Genomic DNA, 25,998 nt, shown 5'->3' with positions numbered 1-25,998 from the left:
TGGGACCCAGCTCCCTCAATGGGGGCTTTGGAATTTCAAATGGCTTGGAAAACCCCCATTTTAACTCTAACTTGACTGAAAAGCAACACCTACACCTACTGCCTTCTAAAATATATATTGAATGTGACTTAAAAATATGTTATTAAAATTATTGAAAACATGATTGAAAAGGGGTATGTGAGTACAGTAAACGGTTAAAACACTAGGTTATAGTAAGCAGTTAAAATAAACGCTTATAGTAAACGGTTAGAACACTCCAGAGGCAAGCACTATTAACATCTTCTTAACAGTTTTTTCCAGAAATTTTCTAAGCCGATAGAAACGTGTGTATGTATGCATACTCTTAGTAAGAAATGGGAGTTTAGACACTGTTCTGGCTCCTGCTTTTTTCATGTAACTGTTTATCTTCCCAATAGGGAAGCAAATAGATTTACCGTATACTTTTCAAGGCCTCATTTGAAAGTTACACTATTAAATGGATCTAACACAGTGGCTTTTCATCAGGGGCGACTTTGTTTCCTAGTGGACATTTGGCAATGTCTAATGATATTTTTGGCGTTGTCATTCAGGGTGGGGAGAGCTGCTGCTGGTATCTTGTGGGTAGAGACCAGGGACACTGCTCAGGATCTCACCATGCACAGACCAGCCCTGCCCATGACAGAGGATTATCTGGCCCCAGATGTCAACAGTGTCGAGGTTTAGAAAATCTGAATACAGCATCACAGATTTTAAAAGACTCCTTTGGATTTTGCCTTTAGAGTGTAGCTTATCAACCAGTAACAACAACATAGATAGCGTTCCCCCAAAGCCACAACACAGACACAGTGAAAACACCTTCAGGGGGTGTGGAGTACTTTTCCAACAGAGCCAGATGAGAACACATTCCAGGCTAAGTCTGATGCTTACAGCTGTTGATTTGAAACAACTTTGGTGGTCTAGCATCTACTACCAGAATATTTAATACACCTTGCCATTTCTGTAACTTTGCTTCCTTGGAAGACAGTGAGCTGCTTAGGGACAGAGGAAAGCCCCCACGCTGGCAGCAGAGGTCTCAGTGGCCCGGAGCACCTGCTGAACCTATAATTTTGCAGCAAAATGAGAGTATCCATTTTTAGCACCAGAGTTTTTTTTATGGTTTAGATTTTGGCTTTTTTATTTCTATAGCAACTTCACTATGTTTACTCAGGCTCAGGATAAAGGCTCCTTTTCTTTAGAGAATAATTACCACTGACAAAGTTTAGAAAAATAAAAAATTAACTTGCCTGGAAAATAATACTTAATTGTTCATGATGTTGTCCTGACCTCCTGCCCTTCCCTCGAGAAGTCTTTAGTATTTAGGCGATCCCATAAGTGTATGTAGGGTTTTGTTTTTTTCTAGATCTAAAGGAACTCTGTCAAATGCAGTTTATCACAAAACCTGCCTCTCTGCCTTTAGTTGTATCAATGATCTTTTATTTCGAATTCATGGTCAGAAGCCATACTTCGCACTTGAGAATGCTTTCTCTGCTTTTCTTCAGACTATCTGGTTCCCCAATAAGACTTTCTTGCTCGAAATAAATTAAGAGAGTTTCCACAAGATGAGTCTTTTATGAGAGCTTGGATGCAAGTTGCATCCTTATTGTTCTTTTCTTTTTTTTTCTTTAAGCATCCACAAAAGGCATTTTTATTGTTCATGTCCCAGGGCATTCTTGAAAATTTTTTTTTTTTAACTTTTATTTTAAGGTCAGGGATACATGTGTGGGTTTTTATATAGTTAAACTTATGTCATGGGGGTTCATTGTACAGATTATTTCATTGCCCAGGTATTAAGCCTAGTACGCCTTTTTTTTTGAAACGGAGTCTCGCTCTGTCACCCAGGCCGGAGTGCAGTGGCCAGATCTCAGCTCACTGCAAGCTTCGACTCCCGGGTTCACACCATTCTCCTGCCTCAGCCTCCCGAGCAGCTGGGACTACAGGTGCCCGCCACCACGCCCGGCTAGTTTTTTTGTATTTTTTAGTAGAGATGGGGTTTCATCGTCTTAGCCAGATGGTCTCCATCTCCTGACCTCATGATCCGCCCATCTCGGCCTCCCAAAGTGCTGGGATTACAGGCTTGAGCCACCGCGCCCGGCCCAAGCCTAGTACTCCTTATTTTGTCAGATACCCTCTCTCCTCTCCCCCTGCACCCTCTGATAGACCCCAGTGTCTGTTGTTCTTCTCTTTGTATCCATGGGTTCTCACTATTTAGCTCCCACTTATAAGTGAGAACATGCGGTATTTGGTTTTCTGTTCCTGTGTTAGTTTGCTAAGGATAATGGCCTCCATCTTCATCCATGTTCCTGCAAAGGACATGATCTTGTTTTTTTTTTTTTTTTTTTAATGGCTGCATAATATTCCATGCTATACATCAGCCACATTTTCTTTATCCAGTCTAAAATTGCTGGGTATTTAGGTTGATTCCATGTCTTTGCTATTGTGAATAGTGCTGCGATGAACATACACATGCCTGTGTCTTTATGGTAGAATGATATCTATTCCTTTGGGTATGTATATCAATTAATGGGATGGCTGAGTTGAATGATAATTCTGTTTTTAGCTATTTGGGGAATCACCACACGGCTTTCCACAATGGCTGAACTAATTTACACTCCCACCAACAGTGTCTAAGCATTGATTTTCTCTGTAACCACGCCAGCATCTGTTATTTTTTGATTTTTTAATAACAGCCATTCTGAGTGGTGTGAGGTGGTATCTCACTGTGGTTTTGATTTGCATTTCTTCAGTGATCAGTGGTGTTGAGATCTTTCTCGTGTGCTTGTTGGCTGCATGTATGTCTTCTTTTAAAAAGCGTGCTCATGTAAGAGGCAATTTTGGGGAAGAGTTGGTGAACATTTTGTTCAGGTTTGGGGTAGACATACTTCTAGAACTTGAGTATGAGAAAGTCATGGGATTGAGGTCTTTAAGCCAAGGTTGTAGATAGCAGCGCCACCATCCTAGCAATGGATGTAGGCCAATGATCAAGACATTTGTGTTTTTGTCTTTTATGTTGCCACAGTTTCAGTGTCTTTTTGATCCCTGATTTTTTCTGGCTAGAAAGGCTAACTTAGAGATTATAGGACAGAGTGGAAGTCCCATCCTAGGTAACAATGATAAATGCCAAGCATCTGCGGAGTATGTTCATATGTGTGTGCAAGCACACCAAACTATTTAGACTATACTCATAACTTTTTAAATAAAAAAATCGTTGCCTGTCTCTTACTTCGTTGTCTCTGCAGGACTATACTATTGCTGTTTCCTCCACATATGATTGTGCAGTGAAGGATCTCTAATTACACCGCTTCTTACAGATGCATCCTTCAGGGAAGAGAGGTAGCAAGGTGTGCTGGAGTGGTACCACCACGGTGTTTCTCAACAGGTATTCCTGACCTCACACTTGATTCACACTGTAAAAAAACAGACGATGATGGGCCTTTACTTGGGAAAATATTATTCTGTATGCCATTTTATTGTCAGGTCAACCAGTACTTATCAGCCAGTAATTGATTTTTCACTTTCTAACTAAGGACTTTGCCTTACCTGGGCCATTAGTAATAACAGGGACAAGCTGAAGTTTTCAGGCAGCTGACTGCTACTGCTGTAAGCATTTCCATTTGGTGTCAGCTCTTGGTCATGATATTTGCTTTTTCCTAAGTTATAATCTTCCGTGCCTTTAAGATACCCTGGAAGATTCAGTGAGCATTCTCTGTAAGACACCCTGAGGAGAACAAAACCAAATCTGAAATAATACCTGGTATTCAGCTTTTCCATTTTCCTACTTTGCCAAATCTAGCTGATCTTCACACCTGAGCTTTTAACCATCATTTCCGTGCTAGGTCATCTCTATGCTAAGTGTATGTTTGAGAAAAGCCAATGACCAAGGAAAGACACATTTCCATGAATGATGTAAATTACAGTGAGCCTGTCTTTACTCAAGTTTTCTCATCCATCTTCGGAGTTAAGACCAAGAGAAGTGATAGAGTACTTGCTAAGCAAGGTTTAGGGAAATCTAAGAGCAAATTGAGGGAAAAATTGTCAGCTTATTCTTCAAAAAAATAACAAAATAGATATTGGCTTAACAATATTTAAGTCTTAAGGTAATAAGCTGACAAATTTCAAAACATAATGACAAAGGTTCTCATAGCTGCTTCTTAGTAAGGGAGTACATGGCTTTAATATAACAAATAATTTCATTTGATTGTGTCATACACTATCATTAAAGGGAGAATTAATTTTAGAAGACAACAATTCTTTAATATTTGGGAGTTCAAAAGTGGAAATTTGGAATGTTTCTTTCAGTTTCAAGTTGATAAACATTTCAAGACTGAAAATCATTTTTCTCTGTTTTTCCAAAAAGTAAAGAAGTAATCAAAATCATTTTGCTTTGAGTGAGTAGGATTTTGCTACTTGAACATCTAGCATATTATATTTTATTACTAGTTTTTAAATCTTTAATAGTAGACAGATTGAAATAATATACTTATACCAATTATAACTCATAAATATGCTTTTAAAAATACTTTAGTATCTGCATAGGCTGTTTCATGTTTTGGGGATATACTTAATCTGTTGAAATAGACTTGCATCTTTGCTTGAATATATTCTGTTTTGTTAAAATTGTTTTGTTCTATGTGTTTTTAAAGTCTGTACTTATGACAATATTAAATGTATTTCTGTAAATTCACTGACAGTTTTTCTAACCCATGAACTCCTATCATTACACAATTTAGTAATACAGTACTTTACTGTTGCCTGGTCAACAATCAGATTCTTCATTTGTATTATTGATAAAATCAGAATAAAAATCTCCTACTGAGTATTCTCAGAGGTGTTTTATATGAACTACCAAAAATTTGAAAACAGATCTTGACAGTAGATGATGTGGCACTGTCTAATCATCATAGGTCAATTTAAAAGGTGAACTCCCCATGGTAACTAATAATCAAATGCTGATATTTTGATGTTATGTTATTTTATTTCACTTATTTGATTAAGACCTTGCTTTCTTTAGAATCGCAGCAGAATTTTAAATGGAAAAGGAATTAGTTATCTGCAATGCCTGATTTTGTGCTGTAATTAGAAAGAACCTTAATAAAATCAGGCATTTAAAATATACATTTATATTTTATTATAGACCAGTTCCATTGAATAAACAATCATATATATTTATTTTAAATAAAATTATTTATCTTTCTCTGTATTTAACAACTTGAGACTTAATGATCTTTATCAGTTATCTACTAATATCAACTCATAAAAATCTTACAACAAACTTAGTGACTTAAAAGAACATACATTATATTATGTCACCATTTCTATGGATTGGAAGTCTAGATCCAGCTTTGTTGAGTTTTCTGCAAGGCTGCAATCAAGGACAGTAGATTGGGGCTGGGATCTCATCTGAATGCTCAACTGGGGAAGGATCTGCTTCAGGGTTCATTTGGGCTGTAGGCAGAATTTGTTTCCTTGTGGTTGTAGGACTGAGGGCCTCATTTTCTTGCTGGAGGCTTTTTCAGCTCTAGAGGCTGCCTGCACTTCCTTGTATGGATTTCCCCAGCCTTGCTGTTTGAATCCAAAAGCTAGCCAGGGAGAAAGGGATGCTGGCAAGATGGGTGCTGCAATTTTATATATTATAATCACACAATCATGCATCTATATTATCTTTGCTGTGTTCTATTGGTAGAAGCAAGTCACAGGTCCCACCTACCTTCAAGGGATCATGCAGGAGTGTGAACAGGAGGAAGCAGGTGTCAGGGTAGCTGCCTTAAAAGCTGTTTAATTCATGATCCATCAAAGGCTTTCCAGGAAACAGTTCTAATTTTTAAAGAAAATAGTGGAATTATGGGACTTTTTTAAAAAAGTTAAGATTTGATATTAGCTATTAACCTTATATACTATGTATAGCATATTATGTACACTATTTATTGCCACTGGCATTGATAAAAATCTTTCTGGTTCATATTTTCTTGTAAAAATAGATCAAATTATTGGCTGAGTCTTCTGAGACTACTTGAATCAGTTTTCCTACAACACAACTTACCTTATTCTAACTGAAGCTGAAAGTTGTCCCTGGGGACATTAAAGGATGTCCATGGTACAAATCTGATTGTAAAATGTGCACATCATTGGGACTCCCTGCCTAGGAGCCTCTCAGTTTCTTGTATCTGTTGTTTGTCATTGGGTTCCTGCCAAACTGATGCTCATACATGTTCCAAGGAGCTGGCACTGCTATTCATGGAATTCAGGGATCCTGTGCTCCATTTTACAGCAAACTCAGCTTTGAACACGGAGCCCTGGTTTTCTGCAGAGTCTTCCCTCCCTCACCCTTGGAGCTTCTGTGTTTGGATCTCTCCCACAGCCCCAAAGCAGTTTGCCAACATCTTGTGTGGCTTGCTGGGCAATCTGACCAAAAGCCACCTTGGTGTGCTGGGTGGCATATGGGCGAGTGCCTGCCGCCTGCATCACCTTAACTGCCTTATTGCTTATGTGCTTATGAGGAGGAGCAGCTTAAAGTATGATGAAGGAGTGTCATTGGCAAATGTTCATCTTCGTTTAGGGTTCATGGATTCTACATTATTTCGAAAGCTTGAGAAAGAGTGAAAGATTCATCAGATCAATTTTTAGAAGGTAGCAGACTTGGTGATTTAGAACAAAATGTGCTATGACTAGGGAACAAAAAAGGCCCTTTGTCATTAGCTCTTTGTGCCTTTACACATTGTGATACATAATGGCTTTGTCTCATCCTCAAATAAAAGGAGAGATGCTGGTTTTTCAAGAATTAATTTTCTTTCCTTTTGTACCTCATATCAAAATCTTGTCCTGTGACCCTTTCAAAACATATTGCCCCCAAAGGCATCAAATTAATGTATTTAATTTTTCTTTTTTTGAAAAGTTGTTTGGAGGAAAAAAATGTTCCTAATAGCAATAGGATGAATCCTTATAGTTGCAAAATACAGAAGAAGAAATCAAATTCCCAGACAACTAGACTTGTTAGTCCTCAAATGGGCCTTAAAGAAATTAATCTAACATACCTCAGTTTTATATTAAGCAAGGAGGCATAGATGGGTAAAGTCATGGATGCAGGCTTGTAGAGTAGACCATTCCAACACTCTTGTCAGGCCTTTGATGTCAGAAATAATGATGTGTTATGATGATAATAATATTGAAGAGTTAAGAGCAATTTTGAGTGAGGAACTTGGGATGCGTTTTGTTGAAACCTCAACATTTACTTGCAACCTGGTTGCTGTTACCTCTCTTTTACAGAAGAAGAAACTGAGAGGAGTTTTGTAAAACAAAAACAAAAACACCCAGAAATACATATATACTCTGCACAGGTAGAAACTGGTGACAGGGTGTGAACTTAGATCATGGTGTGATTTCTACTCCTCTGAGGAGCTTTTGAGAAGTCCTCTTCAAGGAGAGTTCGCGTGTTGTAGGTTTACCACGTTTCCTCTTCATCTTAGGAAGTTCTGGGCCATCGTTTGCACATTCAGACATTGAATTTAGAAGCAGCGGGTGGTTAGTACAAACAGGGAGACCAGTTATTTTCCTAAAAAGCTCTGAAATAGATACATATTTGGGCTAATTTGCTAGGCTCGATCTAGAATGTGTAGGGGGTATAACAGTATGAAAACTCCAGATGCTTGCAGTGTCTTAGAGGCTTTGAGTGTTTGATGGAGAGAGTATTCCTGGAGAGATGAAAGGCAAGTTTAGTTGCTTTGTAGAATAGTCTGAGCAGGGCAGGGTACTTCTGATCTCTCTGTTTGATCCTATTCTACTTAGGTAAGACAGCCTCTCTTGTTGTCATTTAAACACCTCATTGAATGGCAATTTCCAAATGGCTTTTAAAATGATGTCTGCTGAGAGCCAGTGCTTCTTGAAGTTTCCCCCAGTGCTGTTTCCCCCCTCCTTGCCTTGAATCACAATGTTTATTTTTAAAAGCTTTTGTGGTTCCAGACTTCTGCCTTTGTTACTGCAGCTGGGCTGACTTAGACCTCCCTTTTCTCCTCCAGCCCCTTTGTGGTTTGGGGTCCAGTTAGGCTGCATGAGGGCTGGGTTGAAGGGACAGGAGTCTGAGGCCACGACATCTGCTTTTTGTTAGCGCCTAAAATCACAGGTGTCCTTAATTTTGCTCTGCCTGCTCAAAGAAGCCTTTTTTCTACTTGTCCTTTTTCCTCTGTTTTCTCCTTGAAATCGCTTGAAGGTTAGAGTTTTTAATTTTCTTGTTTTGTTGTGTTTTGTTCTCTGCTTCCTAACCTCCTTCCTCTTCCCTGGTCAAATCCTGATGCTCTTCTGTACCCAGAGCCTGACGCTTGTCTTTACAGAAGCAGCCAGTTGCAGAAGAGGATAAACCTCCCAGGTAGGGAGAGTATGCCTGCCACACACAGTTTCCTCCTTGGCATGGCCAGGGACAGAGCAGCTCTGGGTCAATCTGTGTAGCAAGTAGCTCAAGCCGCACTGAAAGATGAAGCTGGTGAGTGGAAATTCTTCAGGGAATCTAGAAAGATTTACTTTAATTAGAATTTATGCCCCAATCTAAGTCCTGTAGCTGCAGGCCTCTCTGAAACAAAGAGCTGGCTCTTTCTGTCTTTGGCAGAGACCTGATTCTTTTTAAGCACCTCCTCTGGATTGTCCTGAAATTCTTTTGATCCCTTTTTCCTCTCAGTGCTTTGTGATTTGAGGCTCTCCATATTGTGTCCCCTGCTGACCCACTCCTGCTTCCCGGAAGAAGAAGGGTCTTCTGTAAGTTTTAGTCAAATAACAACCATTTCTCTGCTTCTCAGTTCAAAATTTTAGTGAGTCTTCAGCCTTCCTTTCATGTTGTCACCAGATCTCTTTAAAGCTCTCAGTTAATTTATTTATACACACATCCTTATTTTAGCTTCTAATATTCTGAGAGATTGGGGGAATTTTAGAGCATGGTTTGGCTGAAAAGTCAAATGGAATAGTCATTTTTAAATAATTCTCACAATTTCTTATTATAAGATTGCTTGATTACAGTTTCAAACCCTTCTCTGTTCTGACCCGTTCATGTTGACATACTGCTTCCCAGTCCTGATGCTTTCTCTAGAAATAAACTGCAATATGCGGCTGGGTGCGGTGGTTCACGCCTGTAATCCCAGCACTTGGGAGGCTGAGGCTGGCAGATCACAAGGTCAGGAGATCGAGACCATCCTGGCTAACATGGTGAAACCCTGTCTCTACTAAAAATACAAAAAAATTAGCCAGGCGTGTTGGCGGGTGCCTGTAGTCTCAGCTACTCGGGAGGCTGAGGCAGGAGAATGGCGTGAACCCGGGAGGCGGAGCTTGCAGTGAGCTGAGATCAGGCCACTGCACTCCAGCCTGGGCGACAGAGTGAGTTTCCGTCTCAAATAATAATAATAATAACAATAATAATACATAAAGTAAAATAAAATAAACTGCAATATGCTATCTGAGCAGGGAACTCGGGCAGAGGTGCAGTTAGTCTGCAGTTCACTCAGCCTCAGGGACATTGTCGGGTACAGCCCCATCTGATGCTGGTGGAATGAAAATTCTGGTACCTGAATCCTATTTGTAACTCTTGAGTTTGATTTATAACTCATAAATTATTCTGATTTTCTTCATGAATCCATTTATGAGACTACCAACTTAGAATTTTTCTGTGATCGTGATAGACATTAGTCTTCTAGGATCTGCAAAATAGTATGTGCATCCCTTTATTAGTACATCTTCTGAATCTGAGAACACGTGTCGTCTAGTTCTTTTATTTTTGTTCACTTTATTTTGACAACTGACCACGTAGAAATGGAGGTAGAGAAAGATACTCAAATTTCCTTTTCATCATAAAGAGAGGAAAGTGGTTTAAAAGGAAGCCAATTCCATTCCAAAAGGTAGTGGTTATAGTTCTTAAGATTATAATACAGAGGAAAACATTGCTAGAGGAGAAGTGCTTAAGACTATCAGGAAGCAATAAAGTGAGGGCTTTGGACCTTTTTATGCTGTGACATTTATGGATCACTTTGCTTTTTTGTCTTGTTTTCCTTTTATGTTAAAGATCTCAGTGTACTAAAATTTGTTCAATTGAATTAAGATGCTTTCCTGGATTGGAAAAAACAGCACTGGCTGTTCTGTACCAGTTTAACTTTTTCTCCTTTATACATTTTGTAGCAAGAAAACCTTTTTCAATTCAACACATAACAGATGCGAATGTATCAAAGGGGGACCGCTTATGACTGTTGGTATTTGAAGATTCAAGTTAATAGCCTCGGTTAGCCTTGGTCATCAGGAATATATTATCACAAGTGGAATGAGACACAATCAACTCTTCAGATTGTAATCACCCCTTAAGTCTGGAGAGCAAAGATCATTATCTGATGAGAAGATGAGGATCTGGTTCACATTATGTAATGAGAGCAGTAAAGAGTCCCATGAGTCACGGCCAGAGCCTCCTCCCTCCATTCAACACGTGACCTTGGCCACCAGCCTGTTGTCCCTGATGCTCATCAATGGTACAGATTTCTGTTTCTGAGGAGTCTATTTTTCACTGTACGATGACTTCAGAAAGGTCTCTGCCCAGGGTGGCTAGTGCTAGACAGTCAGGCACCAGTGGCTCCCAGCTTGCAGTTAGGAAGATGAGTTCTGTGCTCCCCTGAAGCAAGAGGGCTAGTACTTTGCTTTCAGGAGTGAGTAGGTAGCTTCCCTTGGATCTCCATCTATGGAGCTGGTTATTCTTCTGAGTGATCTGAAAAAACTCTACTTACACAGTCCTTCAGGTTAGGCTGTTGTGATCCTATGTCAGGCTGGGGAACACTGATTGGGTATTATATCTGTTGCTCATGTCCTTTGCTATTTTACGTCGATTCTCCTTATCATTGACAGCATGTAGTAATTATACTCTATGAAGTCACTGTAAACACTGAATTAGCAAAACCTGAACCATTGCTCCTAGGGGAAATACAGGGTTAGGTTCCTGCGAGCCTCTGGTCACAATATTTTTGTCAACTGATCAATAAATAATCTTGTTTCAAGTGCATTTTTTGTTAAAGACAACTTATTTAATATATGCAATTGGTTCATTAACATTGAACTCATGGTCAATAGCACTACAGTTGATGCCTAAACAAGGCTTATCTAACACATGCATTTTCTTCATAGGGCACATCACAGCCTTCCTGCACTTAGGAATACCAGCCAGTTCTTTAGCCCTATGCTTGGGGCCATTTTAAACAGATAAATCACCAACAAAAATACAAAAGTGCAAAAAATGTGGCACTAAATAGAGCATGTGGCACTTATTTTCAGTATGAGAGCTGAAACAAGAACGTGTAGGATTGCCTTGTCTGACCTTGACTGGGAATGCCTGTGTCAGGAAACTCAAATTTTCACTGCTTATGTCCATGGATGACTGGGAAGTGCCTCAAGTTTTTACTCTGAGGTTGCAAATACACTTTAGCTAATAGGTGAGTTTGCAAATATGTAATCCGTGGACAATGAAGACCAATTATATTTTTCTTTCATCAATCTCAATTGCTATGTAAAATAAATAACGTATAGACTGATCTGACACCTTTTGTACTCTGAATCCCACAGGTATAAAGTACATGTTTAGACTTAGGATAATGAAACAGGATTTTCTGTCTATCACAGTAAGTATCTGTAGTGGTTGCAGCTTTTCTGGTGGCAGATCAGGGTCTGGTGGCATTGAGTCATTTGACAGGCTTTTCCCTCTGAGGCACCTCTCAGAACAGTCCTTCTTCCTGGATGATGAATTAGACCCCTTTGGGAGCTGTAAAATGAGCTTTTTGCCTGCCCTTCTGATGGCGTTATTGTTCTTGGGCTTCATTGCTTCTGCATGGACCTGGAAGAGAACAGTGACTCTGGAGCTTTTGTAATAAATAGCTTCTTCGGTAACAAGCTGGGTGAGGAAACTGGGGTTCCTCTCATTATATAATTTAGCACTGTATCTCAGTTTTTCTTTTAAAATTTTGTTTTGGGAGAGTGTGGCTAGAAGCTAAAAGAAAATTTTGTTTGGTCTGGGTTAAAGAATGCAGTTGTATTTGCGGGGGTTCACCTTGACTTTCTTTTCAACATGGCCTTAATAATTCTTTCCAAAACAGAATACCACCCTTTTTGCACTGGTGGGAGCAATTAGAGGCAGGGCTGGAATAATCTGAGATGGGATGCATCTTGCCTGGGAGACTGTGTATTATCAGGTGTCAGGGAATGCTGACTGTGACTGGATAGCAGTTCCTCTTCAAGCTGCTGACTTCTGTTGACTTGACAGGGCTAGGGCAACTTTGGAATTCCAGTGCAGCTTCAGCTCCGGGAAGCAAACCACTGCTTCACAGCCACGTGTCTGTCAAAGCAAATTGGAATTGAGGAGAAGGGAGCTCCCTCTGGCCATCTGAGCCAGAATGAAGATGTCTTTTGAGCAGTGACAGCTTCTGGAGTGAATGTTCTTGGGGAACAAAGCCATGTCATTGTAATTTCTCTGCCCTTCCTTTCTTTAATGGTCTGTCCTCAGCATTAGGAGACATGGCAGGGCCAATTCTGAGCTGCAGGGGTGACAAATGGAAGAAATCTGGTGGAAAAGGTGAAGGAAGTGGGTGAAAGGGAGAGTCTGTTTCTACTGATATAGTTCTTTATGTAACATCAGGTGGATTAAGTGTAGGGCTAATGCCTTTCAATTTTTCAGATTTCCTTCATCATTATTTTTTCCTCCTCTTCTACCAGGTGGCTCAGGTAGAACTGCAGTCCTTACTTGCTGTTTCCTCCATGCTGGGTAGGTTGCCTTGTCTGCTAAGGAGAGTTACTGTCTGCCATCCTCAGCCATGCAGGAAAGAGGACGGGGAAGGTGACATGGTCCCAGGTTCACAGCAGAGGGAATCAAGAAACCTGGGCCATTTCTTACCCTCCTCGTTTTCATTTCAGGGAGGTTATGATCAATTTGCATCTTCATAAATACTGGTGAAAGAACTCTGTGTACTCCAGAATACAAAAATAGGAGAAATCTAACTTGCAGGGACTGGGAGTAGTTGATCAAGGAATAGCAGTAAACACCATATTATTGCATCAAATTATGGTTTGATGGTTTACCTTAGAAGTCTTTGAGATAAGCAACTGTCACCAACATTTCACCCCACTTTTCTGACTATAGCTCTTTTACAATAGTTAGGAAAGGGGCATGACTTATGAGACTGCCAGTGAATAATGGATAGCTATGCCCCTTCTTCTAGCACACCTTGAAGAAGAGAAGCAGTAAAGGGCACACAGGGCAAGGCAGTTTGTTCCCAGTCTAATGATGGGTCTTGTCATCTCCCCAACACTGCTGCCAGCTTCCCATTTGAATGAGGAGTCTTGTTTATTGTTTAATTTCCCCAGCGTTTACAGTGGCTGCTGTAATGATAGGCTGGTTCATGATTAGATGGTTTCTCTGACGGGGCGTGTGAGGCGACAGAGACAGATTTTATATTAGCACGCAGCAGAGTGGCTAGATGTCTGCTGATCTGAGAGAGGATATGGATGAGAACTATAACTGACAACAGCCTCTTAGTTGAACCCTTGAGTCTGTATATTAGAAAAAAAAATCACAAACAAGGACAGGTCTTTGAAGTGCTGTAGTCTGACTTTATTTCTGCGTCATTGTTTTGTCCCCTTCAGAGTTATACAAGTCTTTCTTTTTAAAGCTCTGTATTCAATTATTAGGCTGATTTCTCTTATGGAGTACTTTCCCATCCACAGACCTAAAAAGCAGTTGATGAGAATTCTAAGTGTGAACTAACCAAATACAACATGTAATAAAGTCGAGATTAAAACACACATTTTGAAGTCAAGCACAGAATACTGCTAAGGACATATTGATTTTCTGATGCTGAATTAACTAAAACTATTTTCAGTTTTTTTGTTTTTGATGTGGTAGATCACATTATAATTTCATTTTTATTTTAGCCAGAGCACATATGTGTTTTCTAAAGCCTTCTGTAAAATAGAAAACTGGGCATTGAGAAGAAAGCTTCTTCAAACTTTTCTCTGTGGCTGACTGGGCAGAGGGGACAGCTGGGTGAGTGGACAGGGGTGTGGGTGTGACAGGCAGCAGCGAGGGGTCAGATGCTTTCAGGTCACTGGGTGGGTGAAGGAGCCTGAAGCCTATGCTTATAGAAGGAGAATGGGAGTCTAGATAGCAAAAGTGAGGACTGTTTTAATCAATGACTGTAGAATTGCTATATATAGGAACACTCCTGTTGAACCAAATATCATTAATTTCAGACACTGGAACAATTTATACTTAGCAACTGGCCTGATATCCATGAAAAGTGAGCTTACTAAGGGGATTATCAGTATAAGCATGACATTTACAAAGATATTGTTTATATTTCTAAGGGGAAACTGTTTTCCTTCTTGGTCCCTGTTGGCCACCGGGTTGGCCTCGTTGTACCCGCTTGACTGTGTTCATGAGCAGCCCTCCTCCTCTGGAGATGTCTCTGAGACTGAGAGTGGCTTTCAAGGGCAGTCGAGACAGCTGCCCCAAGGGGGTCTGTAGAAGGATCCTAGTATAGGGGACTCAGCTTAATGGACAGGAAGGGGAGACATTGGTATGTTTGCACAGGGGAGTCTGTGCAAAGTTGAGCTTTTATGAGCATGAACAGGATGGACAGCCATTGTTATGTAAAATAGGGGGACCTAATCTCCTATGAATAGCATGGAAGGTTCTTCTGAGACTAGAAAACCTCCTAAGGAGGATTGAAAAGAGAATTTTATTTTGAGGAAAGATGAGATCAAGGTAGCCTTAGAGCCTCTGGATGAGGAAGCTGCAGTTTTCTCTAATCACTTGTAAGAAAGGGACTCTTGCACCCTGCTATCTGCCAAATGTTACCCAGGCACCTTCTCTGTGTGTGGTATCTTCTAGATCTGGGTGAGGCTCAGGTCATCTCCAGGTACCACCCGGGTTAATTTTTCCTGCATTTTTGGGTGATTGTGATTGATGTTAGAGTTAACTTTAGGGATATGCCCCTGTTAATATTTACACACATTCAGAGATAAAAGTGAGAAATGTTCATCCAACTGTTCTTTTTTTTCTTTTTTCTTTCTTCAACTTTTAAGTTCCAGGGTGCATGGGCAGGATGCACAGGTTTATTGAAGAGGTAAACATGTGTCATGGTGGTTTGTTGCACAGGTCATCCCATCGCCTAGATATTAAGCCCAGCGTTCATTAGCTATTCTTCCTGATGCTCTCCCTCCCCCATACTCCCAACAGGTCCCAATGTGTGTTGTTCCCCCCCATATATCCATGCGTTCTCATCGTTCACCTGCCACTTGTAAGTGAGAACATGTGGTGTTTGGTTTTCTGTTTCTGCATTAGTTTGCTGAGGATAATGGCTTCCAACCTCATCCATGTCCCTGCAGAGTTCATGATCTTGTCCCTATTAACGGCTACGTAGTATTCCATGATGTACATGTACCACATTTTCTTTATCCAGGCTGTCACTGATGGGCATTTAGATTGATTCCATGTCTTTGCTATTGTGAGTAGTACTGCAATGAACATACGGGTACGTGTATCTTTATAACAGAATGATTTATATTCCTTTGGGTACATACTCAGTAATGAAATTGCTGGGTCAAATGGTATTTCTGCCTTTAGGTCTTTGAGGAATCGCCACACCATCTTCCAAATGGTTGAATTAATTTACATTCCCACCAACTAAACTGTTGTTCTTGAATATGCTCATTTACTTAGGCATGGCCTTGGGAATGCAAAGTCAGCTGACTAACACAGAAGCCCGCCCTTGACCAGGAGACAGAGAAGTAAACAGTGGAGGGTGATGGGAGAAACAGAAAAGCCAGCATCAAGTGTCACCATCACAGAGGAGAGGCAACCACATCACACTGGGATGTCAGGGCCACCTGGATTTCAGAGAGCCAGCAGGCAAGGCTGTTAGGATGAATAGCTTCAGTGATGAAGTCAAGCCAGTAAGATAAAATCTAAAGAACAAGAATTACAGAGATTTGGATTTAGTTTCATAAATAAACTTCACAGGTACCACAAGGAGAGGTGTTACTATCTCAATGGCTTAGCAAATCAAAACCAAAAAGCTGAGTAACACCAGCAGTCAGTTTAATACTGTTCATGCCACAGAGGGAGGGGAGGAGTTGTCTTGACAGATGATGAACAGGAAACATAAACCCAATTCCATTGTTGGGGTAGGCAGAAAGGGCGGGGCTAACTCCCTGCTAGGGGTTTACCATGTGTCAGGCATAGCCCTAAGCACTGTGTAAAATAATGAAACACGGTTTTGTCAAACATGGTTTGCATTTCAGACTGGTCTTGTTTCCTTCCCATTTAGTTCCACAGAGTGGACTTCCATTGAATGTTGGCAGTTGGGAGGGACTCTGGCTCCTTTAATAATTGGTGAACTTAGAACTTTCCTGAGATTATTCATGGTTTTTCTTCCAACTCTATATGTTAGATCCGCAGGATAGCTCAACAAGGTTGGGGAGAGTGTCCAAAGTAAAGAGGACACTGTTAAATCAAGTTCCTGGGTTGAATTTTTAAGGGTATGTGTTGGGAAACAAAGGGAAGAAGCATCTTGGCCCCTCCAAAAGTGCATCTGCTTCCCTAGCAGGTTGACGTCAGGACATGCTGACCTTTTGGTTCTGTTGGGTGTCTGACTGGATCAGGTTTTCTCCTAGATGAAGGCTGCAGAGTGGGCAGAGAGGCATCATGACTAATCAAAGGCAGCTGGCATGGGTGCTTTTGCATATGAGTGAAACTGTTCCATGTCTTCATTTGGGAGGAAGTTTCAGGACAGTTTGTGCTAAAATGGATGACATGACTCATTGCCAAATGTGAAAAAAATAAGTCATTACATTCCCCCACATGTGTAAACTCTCTAAACACAGCAGTGTTTATAGGAAGGTAAGGCACCATCTGTTTTGTTGTGTTGTAGCGTATTTCTCATTTTTAATCACTAATTTATATTGAGAGGATGACAAATAGAACAGAATTAGATTTTTGGTTATGCAATACACTCAGGGATTCATATAGTGTTAAGTCCTCTGTAAAACATGAAGCAAATGTTTAGGTGGAATGATTCACATTCCTGAGCAACTTGCCTGCATGCCGTACTGCGAAAGTGAGATGCTTTTTTCTTCTTTAGGCCTTGGTGCCCATGTTGGATGATGAAAGACCCAACAGGTCATTGGGACTGATTCAGAAGGATTTAAAAGTCTTCTTTTTCATGTGTTCAAAGAAGCAAACATTCTAAAACGACTCCAGAGCATTCGCTAGGTTTAAGCCAGAATAGAACCCCAGAGTTTGTCTTCCAAGGCAAAACACAATTGGCTTGGCCCAGATCATTGTATACACCATGTAAAAACAGTGACACTAAGGCTTAAGTATCTAAAATAAGTGAAGTCACGGAGAGCCCAATATGCACACTGGATTGGCTTGCACGGGTTTATACTAATCTTCTTTCCATTACAGAGTCGAAGGAGCACATCCCCTTTCATTTCTCTTTTCTGAGTTTGTAGCTGGAAACTTCTGAAAATCTACTGCTTATTCTGTTTTTAGGAAAATATTTTTCTGAATGATTTTACCAATTGCCATTTCACTAGTAATTCATTGTGAATTTCAGTTAGCCAACTTTTATGGGATAAATGAGCTCCTCTCTGTTTTCATATTTCTCAACAGACCTGTCTGCCTCAGCTCAGCTTTTTCTCTGAGAAAGGTTTGGTGTCAGATGTGGTTTAATCTGTGGCAGGCATTTCGCTCTTCTATGTAATGACCCAAGGGTTGATATAAGAACCCAGCCCATTTTTTTTTTGAATGTTTTAACAGAGATAGTTAAGTAACAAGAGGAGTTAAATAATTTTTTAAAGAGTTAAATCTTAGTATTAGAATTAAATCTTAACTTTAGATCTAGAGTTAAATCTTGAGTCTCCTTTGTGTGGGCAAACTACTGCTTACAGAGTAAGTCTTGTTGGATGTGTAGTTCTGAATAAGTAGGAATTGAGAGACCACATTTTTCAAAGGGTCTCAGATACCCTTTTTTCCTAGGCTCTGAGATTTTCCTCTACAAAGGATTGATCAATTTAGCTGTCAGAGTGGAAGCCCAGAGGCTGGTTGTCCATGCAAATTAACCAGTTGTGCAAGCACTTCAAAATTGCCTGCATGACAAGTGAGCCTGCCCTTTGAAAATCTGGCACATGGTGGCTGAAATAAGAAAGTATTCACTATTCTGAGGCCCTGGTGTCCTTAGAGAGCCCATAACAGAAATTGCTCATTTTGAGCACTTGCTTAGTTTTTGGCAACCTGTTTGCTTTAATAAAAAAGTCATTTTTGCTCCTCTCTTTCTCTTCCTCAGCCCCCATGCCTCTTTGCAGCTCAGAACACATCATTGTCTCGTGTGGGAGTAATGAAATAGGAAGTGTTTACTCCAGCTTTATTTCCATTACTGAGGCGATACTGAGGGCCAGCTATTTCTACTAGCTTTAAATATTCACCAAAGGATAATCTGAATGAAGACAGAATGGAAAACAATTGGATTTCTTCCTCCCAAACTGTTGTTAGGATTAGTCAATGCTTTGAGGAACAAAATCCCCTGTTACTTTGTTTATCCTTCTTTAGGTCTGAGTTATGTTTAATATTTCTAGATCATTCCATTCACAGTGACTACCGTCTGATGGAGAGAGGGGTCTCAGGCTGGATCTGGGCATGAAGGCTCCAAGTGGGAAGAGTGTATCTCTTTCATGCCGTCTTACTCTTTGGATACAACTTGTAGAAGTGCCTGCTCTTCTGTACAGGAAAGTAGCACTTGCCCCTGCTAGTCATCAAGCCAGATGTTTGCATGATTAAATGACCCAGGTGTGAAGTCATCTGTCATCACATGGGGACTTACTGTCCATGAGGCCTTGACCTTTGGGACTGGTGGCCAGGTGTTCTTACTTTGGCCCTGTGGGAACCAGAGACTCAGTGAAGGGGAATCTCAACATCTGACTTTTTTTTTTTTTTTTTTTTTTTAATGGCATGAGAAATATTTGCTGAAGGGATTCTTTATTAAATGTTCTTGATAAATATGTGGAATTATTTCTAGATCAAATATCAGCTGGTTGCTAATGAGATTGTGATTTGGGGAAAAGCGATTCTAAAGGCTGAATTCTTTGAGGGCAGAGACCTCCCATGTCATTGTGGTCTTATGCATGTCATTCAGCATAACACCCAGTGTGCTAAACTGGGATACGGGAAAAAGTCTCTGATTGGATGTACAAGCTGATGTGGAAAGTAAGACTATTTATTTGCTTATTGGAATGCAATATTGTTGCATTTTATATCTATAATGATGTGATTATAAATATGTGTGTGTGTTCTCCCTCTGTACATTTGTCCCACATTTTGTGTAAGGTCTCTAACTTTCTAAAGCCACGGGTGTTTGCATCAATGCTGTCCCTGCTAGAGACACGACTTCATTCAGAACCTGTTTGTCTGTGCAGAGCTTGGCTGGGGTCATGCACAGATTCTGTATTCAGGCCGGTGCAGGCAAACCAAGGGGCAAAGGAACATCGTTAAGAAAGAAAAACCTTTAAGAGCCAGGCCTACTATATCCTATCTCTTTCTAACTCTGCTCTCAGCACTTAGACATCAAAATGTCAAATACTGTTCAAAATTTAGGTGGTGCAACTACTGGGTATCTACCCAAAGGAAAATAAGTCACCATATGAAAAAGATACTTGCACATGCATGTTTATAGGAGCATAATTCACAGTTGCAAAAATGTGGAACCAGTCCAAATGCTCAGCAATGAACAAGTGGATAAAGAAACTGTGGTATACCTATACAGTGGAATACTACTCAGCTCTAAAAAGGAATGAATTAATGGCATTCACAGTGACCTGGATGAGATTAGAGAATATTATTCTAAGTGAAGTAATGCAGGAATGGAAAACCAAACATCATATGTTCTTATTTATAAGTGGGAGCTAAGTTATGAGGATGCAAAGGCGTAAGATTTACACAATGGCCTTTGGGGACTCAAGGGAAAGGGTGGGAAGGTGGTGAGGGATAAAAGACTACAAATAGGGTACAGTGTATACTGCTCGGGTGATGGGTGCACCAAAATCTCACAAATCACCACAAAAGAACTTATGTAACCAAACACCACCTGTTTCCCAATAACGTATGGAAATTTAAAAAAATAATTTAAAAAAAACCAAAAAAAATTTAAGTGGTGATATTGAACAAATCCAGAGATCTATCTTTAAAAATTACCCCATTTTTCATTTGAGTCCTGACCCTGTCTTGAATGTAAAGTGGCCAGCAATCTTATATTTGGGAGTCTCAATGAACTTGCTCCACAGACCAGCCTCTGACCCCAGCTAGTGCTGGCCTGTAGAGGAGAGAAGGGGAGGGGTACGCGGCTGCTCCCTGAACCATGGTAAGAGTGGCTGGGGCTGGCTGCTGCCTTCATCATACAGTTTCTTCATCACCTCAAGCTTTTGTGCATTTTGCTTTTCCTTTTCAAATTGTTTCCTTGAATGCCGGAATAGTTGCTCAGAAATGTGGTGGCAGGTGACAGCAGATGTTCTGCCAGTGGACGGGAATGGCCAGGAACTGGCCCGCCTCCCTCGTACCTGAAGCTGACATTGCTGTTGTTTGTATCCTTCAAAGACATCTAATGCAGGCATGAGAACCATAGCTAATAAAATTATATGGTATTTAGAACTTTTGTGAAATAAGTAGATTTTAGCTGCTCTTATCTCAAAAAACGTGACTATGTGAGATGATAAATATGTTAATTTGCTTCACTATGGTAACCATTTTACTATCTATATGTCACCATTACATCATGTTGTAAACCTCAATTTTCCATAAAATTTATTTTAACAAAAGTTGAAGGAAACAATAAAGATCCATTTTATAATGATAGATTATATCATATTTTTCAGTAGGCTGCACCATTTCAGGACATCCTGTTATCCCTGTAGCTGCTTGTAGTGTATTTTTCTTCCCCCTCTTCCTTTTGTCTTGCTCTTCCTTCCCCCTCCCCTCTCTCTGCTTTCCTCCCTACCACTTTTGCCTCAAAGGCTTGTTCTCTGTTCCTGTCACACACTCTTTGTTTTCTTGAGTGCCTGGGGTTTCCAAGGATCCCCAACCACAGAGATTGCCATGCTTTCAAGGGACATTGTTATCCTAAATGTCCAGTGTTGATTTATCTAAGCACATTTGTGTGGAGACCACCTATGTGGAACAAGTGACAGAGGCTGTCAGAGGTGACCTCATGGAAGCCTGGACAGCCAGGCTAGGGACAGTAACAGAAAGGGTTGCAGTGCTTACAGCCAGAGTGAATGGCATTTCATTATCGCACAGCCCACCTCTGAGTGCTCGGTCCTCCGCATAGTTCCTTTCAATCAAACCAGTGGCACTGGATGAAGGCACTTCCAAAAATAATGCCCTTTACTCATTTTGTATTTTAATTCCTACTGAGAAAATTCTGAGTTTCGTCATTTAGGTTATTGCTCTAAATTCAAGAACGTTCATTCCTCAGTAAGTACATGCTGAGTTTTTAGACTGATGTTTCTATATAAGTGATTCCTTGCAAAAATGGACTGTGATGTTTTGTCTTTTTATTTAGCATATCTTAAAATCTATTTTAGAAGGCTAATATATTTCTGGGAATGTGGAATATATTTTCTTGGTGAATAATTCCAATGTGATATGCCATTTGTTGCTCCTGGGTTTTATATGTTGATGTTTAGGGCCCAGGCTGCACACTTAGTCATGTGGGGTCCCCTGACCATGTTTGCCATGTGGCTTATGGCCATCCTCAGGATCAATGATTTGCTTGAAGAACTCTAAGAATGTATAAAACCTGTTGTATTAGTGATTATGGTTGATCTCAGTCAAAGGGTACAGCAGTACCCTTTACACTCCAGCTGTGGAAAAGGTGCATAGCTGGAGTCTGGGAGAGGCTGGCCAGGAGCTTCTGATGGTCTCTTTCTGGTGGAGATGCATGGACAGTGCTTCTTCCCCCACAAGGATGTATGGCAACATGCATGGGGTATTGCCAACCAGGCTCCTTCCCCTGAGCCTTGGTGTCCTGAGTTTTTACTGAGAATTGACCACATAGACATGGCCAGACTAATCCAGGGAGGCCCAAGCCCTCAGCCATTAACCACATAGTTAGCCTAGACTATCTGTGTGGCCTAAAGCTCCCCTAAAACAAAGTCTCTCATCAGGCAGGACATTCTAAGGTCTTAGAGGTGATTTCCCAGGAACTTGGCAAGGGCAAGTCCTTTGCTTGGCAAGGGCAAGGTGCATCCTTTACTGTCATTCTCCTCATACCTGAAGTTCTCTGGTGGCAGCTTTTTGCCCCAGTTTCTCCCCTTCTTGTATTGTGCATCCTCTGCAGAGCTGCCATATTCACCCTCCCAGAGTTTGCTCATCCTGACATTCCACTGAACCTTCAGTGACTCTGCCTTCCTTTGGACGAAGTCTCATCTCTTTCTCACGTTAACATTCCCTACGATCCGTGTGTCATCTACTTTTCCCATCTCTTAGCTGTCTGGAGTGGCTGTTTTGAGCCCTCCATGCTCTTGCATGTGAGTGAGCTTGCAGGTAGTCATCGTGGCACATGCTCCTGCTAGCCGATGCTGGCCGCCTGCACACACTCCTGATGCCACCCTCCCTGCTCCTTGGCCTCCCACCTGGAATCCACCCTCTTGTTTACTTCCTTGTCTTCCTCCAGAGACTTGAGCATGAGGCCAGCTTTCTGTCTGTGATTCTCCTGGCTTTGCAGTCCAGATTTTTACCTTTGTGGGATCACTTTTTTTCACCTATCTCATTCAGTTTGCACTCCTGCAAACTCTTATGGTGGTGGACTCCGTGGTGGGGTTTCCACTCAACTCCACGGTACCAGGAACTCATGCTTTAACTCACCATGGTGCTGGCCTAAATGGCTCTGCTTTTATACCTGATGACTTTCAGCTGTTCCTCCCTCATCTACTGTTTGTTTTACCTGCAATGCACCCACTAAAACATACTTCAGCATCTCTTTTAATAGACTCCTTATCTCCTACTCATCCCTCGGAGCCCACATCACATTTCTCATTTTCAGAAATCTTTTCCTTGACTCTTCTGCCTGTAAGTAACTTTTCTTTCCTCCAATTTATAGTATTTACTGAACTACATAGCAGAAAAATCATGTAGAGAGCTCCTGAGAGTGTAATAGTTTCTTGCTTTGTCTTCTAAGCACCCACCACGTGTGGCCATGGGGCTGTGCTGTGCATGGTGATTAACTGAGGGACTGATGTTGAGAAGCCTGTCAATTAAACGCCATGGCCACTGGTGGAATTCTTGCCTTTGGGAAATGCTGGCCCAGCAGTTCTTAGGGTTCTTGAACCTGTATCTTTTAGGGTTTCTTTTCATCACTCCACTAAACTTTCTGATGCCAGGCGGTCTTTTCTATTTTTATTTCCAGTGTAATCTTATTGTGGTACAGTTTCTAAATTCAGCTTGTAAGACTGGCCTGGCGTGTACATTTCTGTCATGTATCTTCAGGATAAAGGCTACCACTCAGCTCACCTTTCGTGTCCAAAATAATGTTTAAGTCTACATCTTACCTCATTCTGAGTAAGCTGGGCAGGGAAAAGGTGGCATATTTTCACAGAAAGTCATGTGCTGATGAGCACTTAGTGAGTTATAATTGATATGAAATCTTCTTCATGTAGTTCCATTTAGAGACAATTTGAAGAGCGTAGGTGGCCACAGGGCAAAACTTCTGGGAAAGAGTTACTGTTGGTAAATCAAAAGTGTTGTCATGATAATTCTGCACATGTATGTTCATGGTGGCATTTTTTAATAAGCAGAACTCTGAAAATTATGACTCAGAGGATTTCAGAGGTTGTTTGTACCAAGGTTAGTGCTAAGCTAAAAGAGAAAAGAATAAGGGTAATAGGGAATTGAGTCAAATAGAGAAATTTCTACATTTACAAAAAGTAAGCAGTTTCTTATTAAATGGGTAGTTAAGTGTCGCTTAAAAATTTTCCAACTTCCAGTCTGGGGTGAGCCTCTGGGGCTATGTAGTTTCTTTGCCTTTGACTTTCTTCTCAGTTTTCTAGAAAATATGTCAGTGATTTATGATTAATGCATTGGCTAATTTATGACCTTGCTGGGAGAGGACAGGGAGTCTCTGCTTCTGGACCTACAAGAATCGTTGTCTGTTCCTCTAGCTTGGCTCCAACTCAAGGTCTCTGCTTTGTCACTTGTTTCAGCTCCTGAGTGCACGCTCCCAGGCACACGTGGGTGTCCTGGTGAGCACCCTGTCTTCCCCAGGCAAGGGCTGACCCGCAGGAGTAGAAAGTCCCAATACTGTTCACTTGGCTGAGAAGCACCAGGCTGGTAAAATATCTTTTTCACTATTTATGTAAACACAGGCACAGTAACAACCCTTTCGGGTGGACACCGTTGAATCCTGCTGCTGGGACCGATTTCCTGTTTAGACATCATATTCTATAGGAAGCTGTGTTTTCCCCCAAGCCAAGAGAGCTCTGTCCTGTGGGTATTGCTTTTCCACAAGGAAGAGGCTGGGTTTTGGAGTCTGTTGGTTGGACCAGGACTGTCTGGCAGTCCAGTCTGTGGGCTGTCTGTGCTGGATTCAGCAGGGATGTCTTCTTCCTGCCGTATTTGCTTTCTGGTTGTGTTACTGATTGTGAATTCTTACAATGTTCTTTTTGGCCCCAGTCTTTGTCATTTAAGAGACTGACCCATATTCTGCAGGTGTGGTTTTGCTGTCCAGCTGAGGGGTCACATCAGCTCATTTGTGACCTCACTGAGGGAGGCAGGAGACCTATTAGCCCTGTTTTTAATGTAGTTCTGAGACATGGGAACTTACAGAAATTGCCAGCTATTCATGGCAGTAACCAGAGGATCTGTCAAACTTTATTACTTAAATTTCAACTCAGATCTAAACAACTATAAGGATGTTTTAGTAATAATTGTTGTAAAACAGATTTTAGGACTGGAGAGAGGAAGCTTGTGTATTCAAACATGCCATTTAATAAAGAAATTTCAACTAACATATTTTGTTGCCACACCCAAAGGTGATATTAGTGATGTCGTGAAAAAGCAATTGGCCGCTCTTAGGAATATTTCTGAGACTGAGTGTGCTTCCCTGGCTCCTCTTTTGGCTTCAAGGATTTGCATCTGCACCTTGTCCTGTCCAAAGGATGATGTCACGGACTTTCGAGGACTCTGCTGGGACTGGAGGGTTGGCCGTGCTGCACGATGTGAGGGTGCCTGGGCTGCTGGGGCGTCTCAGGCAGGCATGTCCCAGTGTATTGCCCTGGGTCACCCCCTTGCTTCCCATGAACATACCAAAGGCCCATCCTGGAGGAAGGGAGCCTCATGGAGAGGTAGTGCCACCTTGTCCTGTTCCCTGGCCTCTGAACCCTAGGGCTTCTGAAATGGCAATTCAGCAGGTATAAAATTTTGTAAATTTCCAGCTGCTGTTGTTCAGTTCATTTTCTGCAGGCAGATGGCCTTGGATCATGACTGAAGCTGACCGTGTGGGAATGACTGCCTAGAGGGACAGCCAGAATGTTCTGGGAAGTTCTTTCTCCAATTTTCCCTTCATCAGGGTGGGGAGGAAGAATGTCAGGGTGTTTCACATCTGTAGTAGTCAGAAGCTGCCACCTGGGAAGAGAAGAGCAAAATCAGATGAATGAGGAGAACAGAAAAAAGCGTGAGCCCTGAAATGCAGTATTTGAAGTCATAGGCATCCTTCACTGGTGATGAACACATTTCTCATGTGGATCATAGATGGAAAGTCACCTGTATTTTTAGCTTCTGGCATACATGTTCTAGGGAGGCTTGTGTTTTGTGGTCATCTTTCCATCCAACGACAATATCGAGTTTTCAGAATTTTTGTATATTAAATTGAATGAGGAGATTGGACAGGTTTACTTGGTTTTGGTAAAGTGGCTTGTTATTCATGATGTATCATTCTTTTT

General features: G+C 41.1%; 1 protein-coding gene across 2 annotated transcripts in view; it reads left to right on the top strand.

The window, feature by feature from the left end:
* Positions 1-25,998, top strand: part of SEMA5A (semaphorin 5A) — a 519,394-nt gene that overhangs the window by 85,805 nt on the left and 407,591 nt on the right. The gene's annotated exons all lie outside the window — the stretch shown is intronic.

This window comes from Trachypithecus francoisi, unplaced genomic scaffold (assembly GCF_009764315.1).
Source record: "Trachypithecus francoisi isolate TF-2019V2 unplaced genomic scaffold, Tfra_2.0 Lachesis_group2, whole genome shotgun sequence".
Lineage (NCBI taxonomy): Eukaryota > Metazoa > Chordata > Mammalia > Primates > Cercopithecidae > Trachypithecus > Trachypithecus francoisi.
This window is presented reverse-complemented; position numbering and strand designations above follow the sequence as displayed.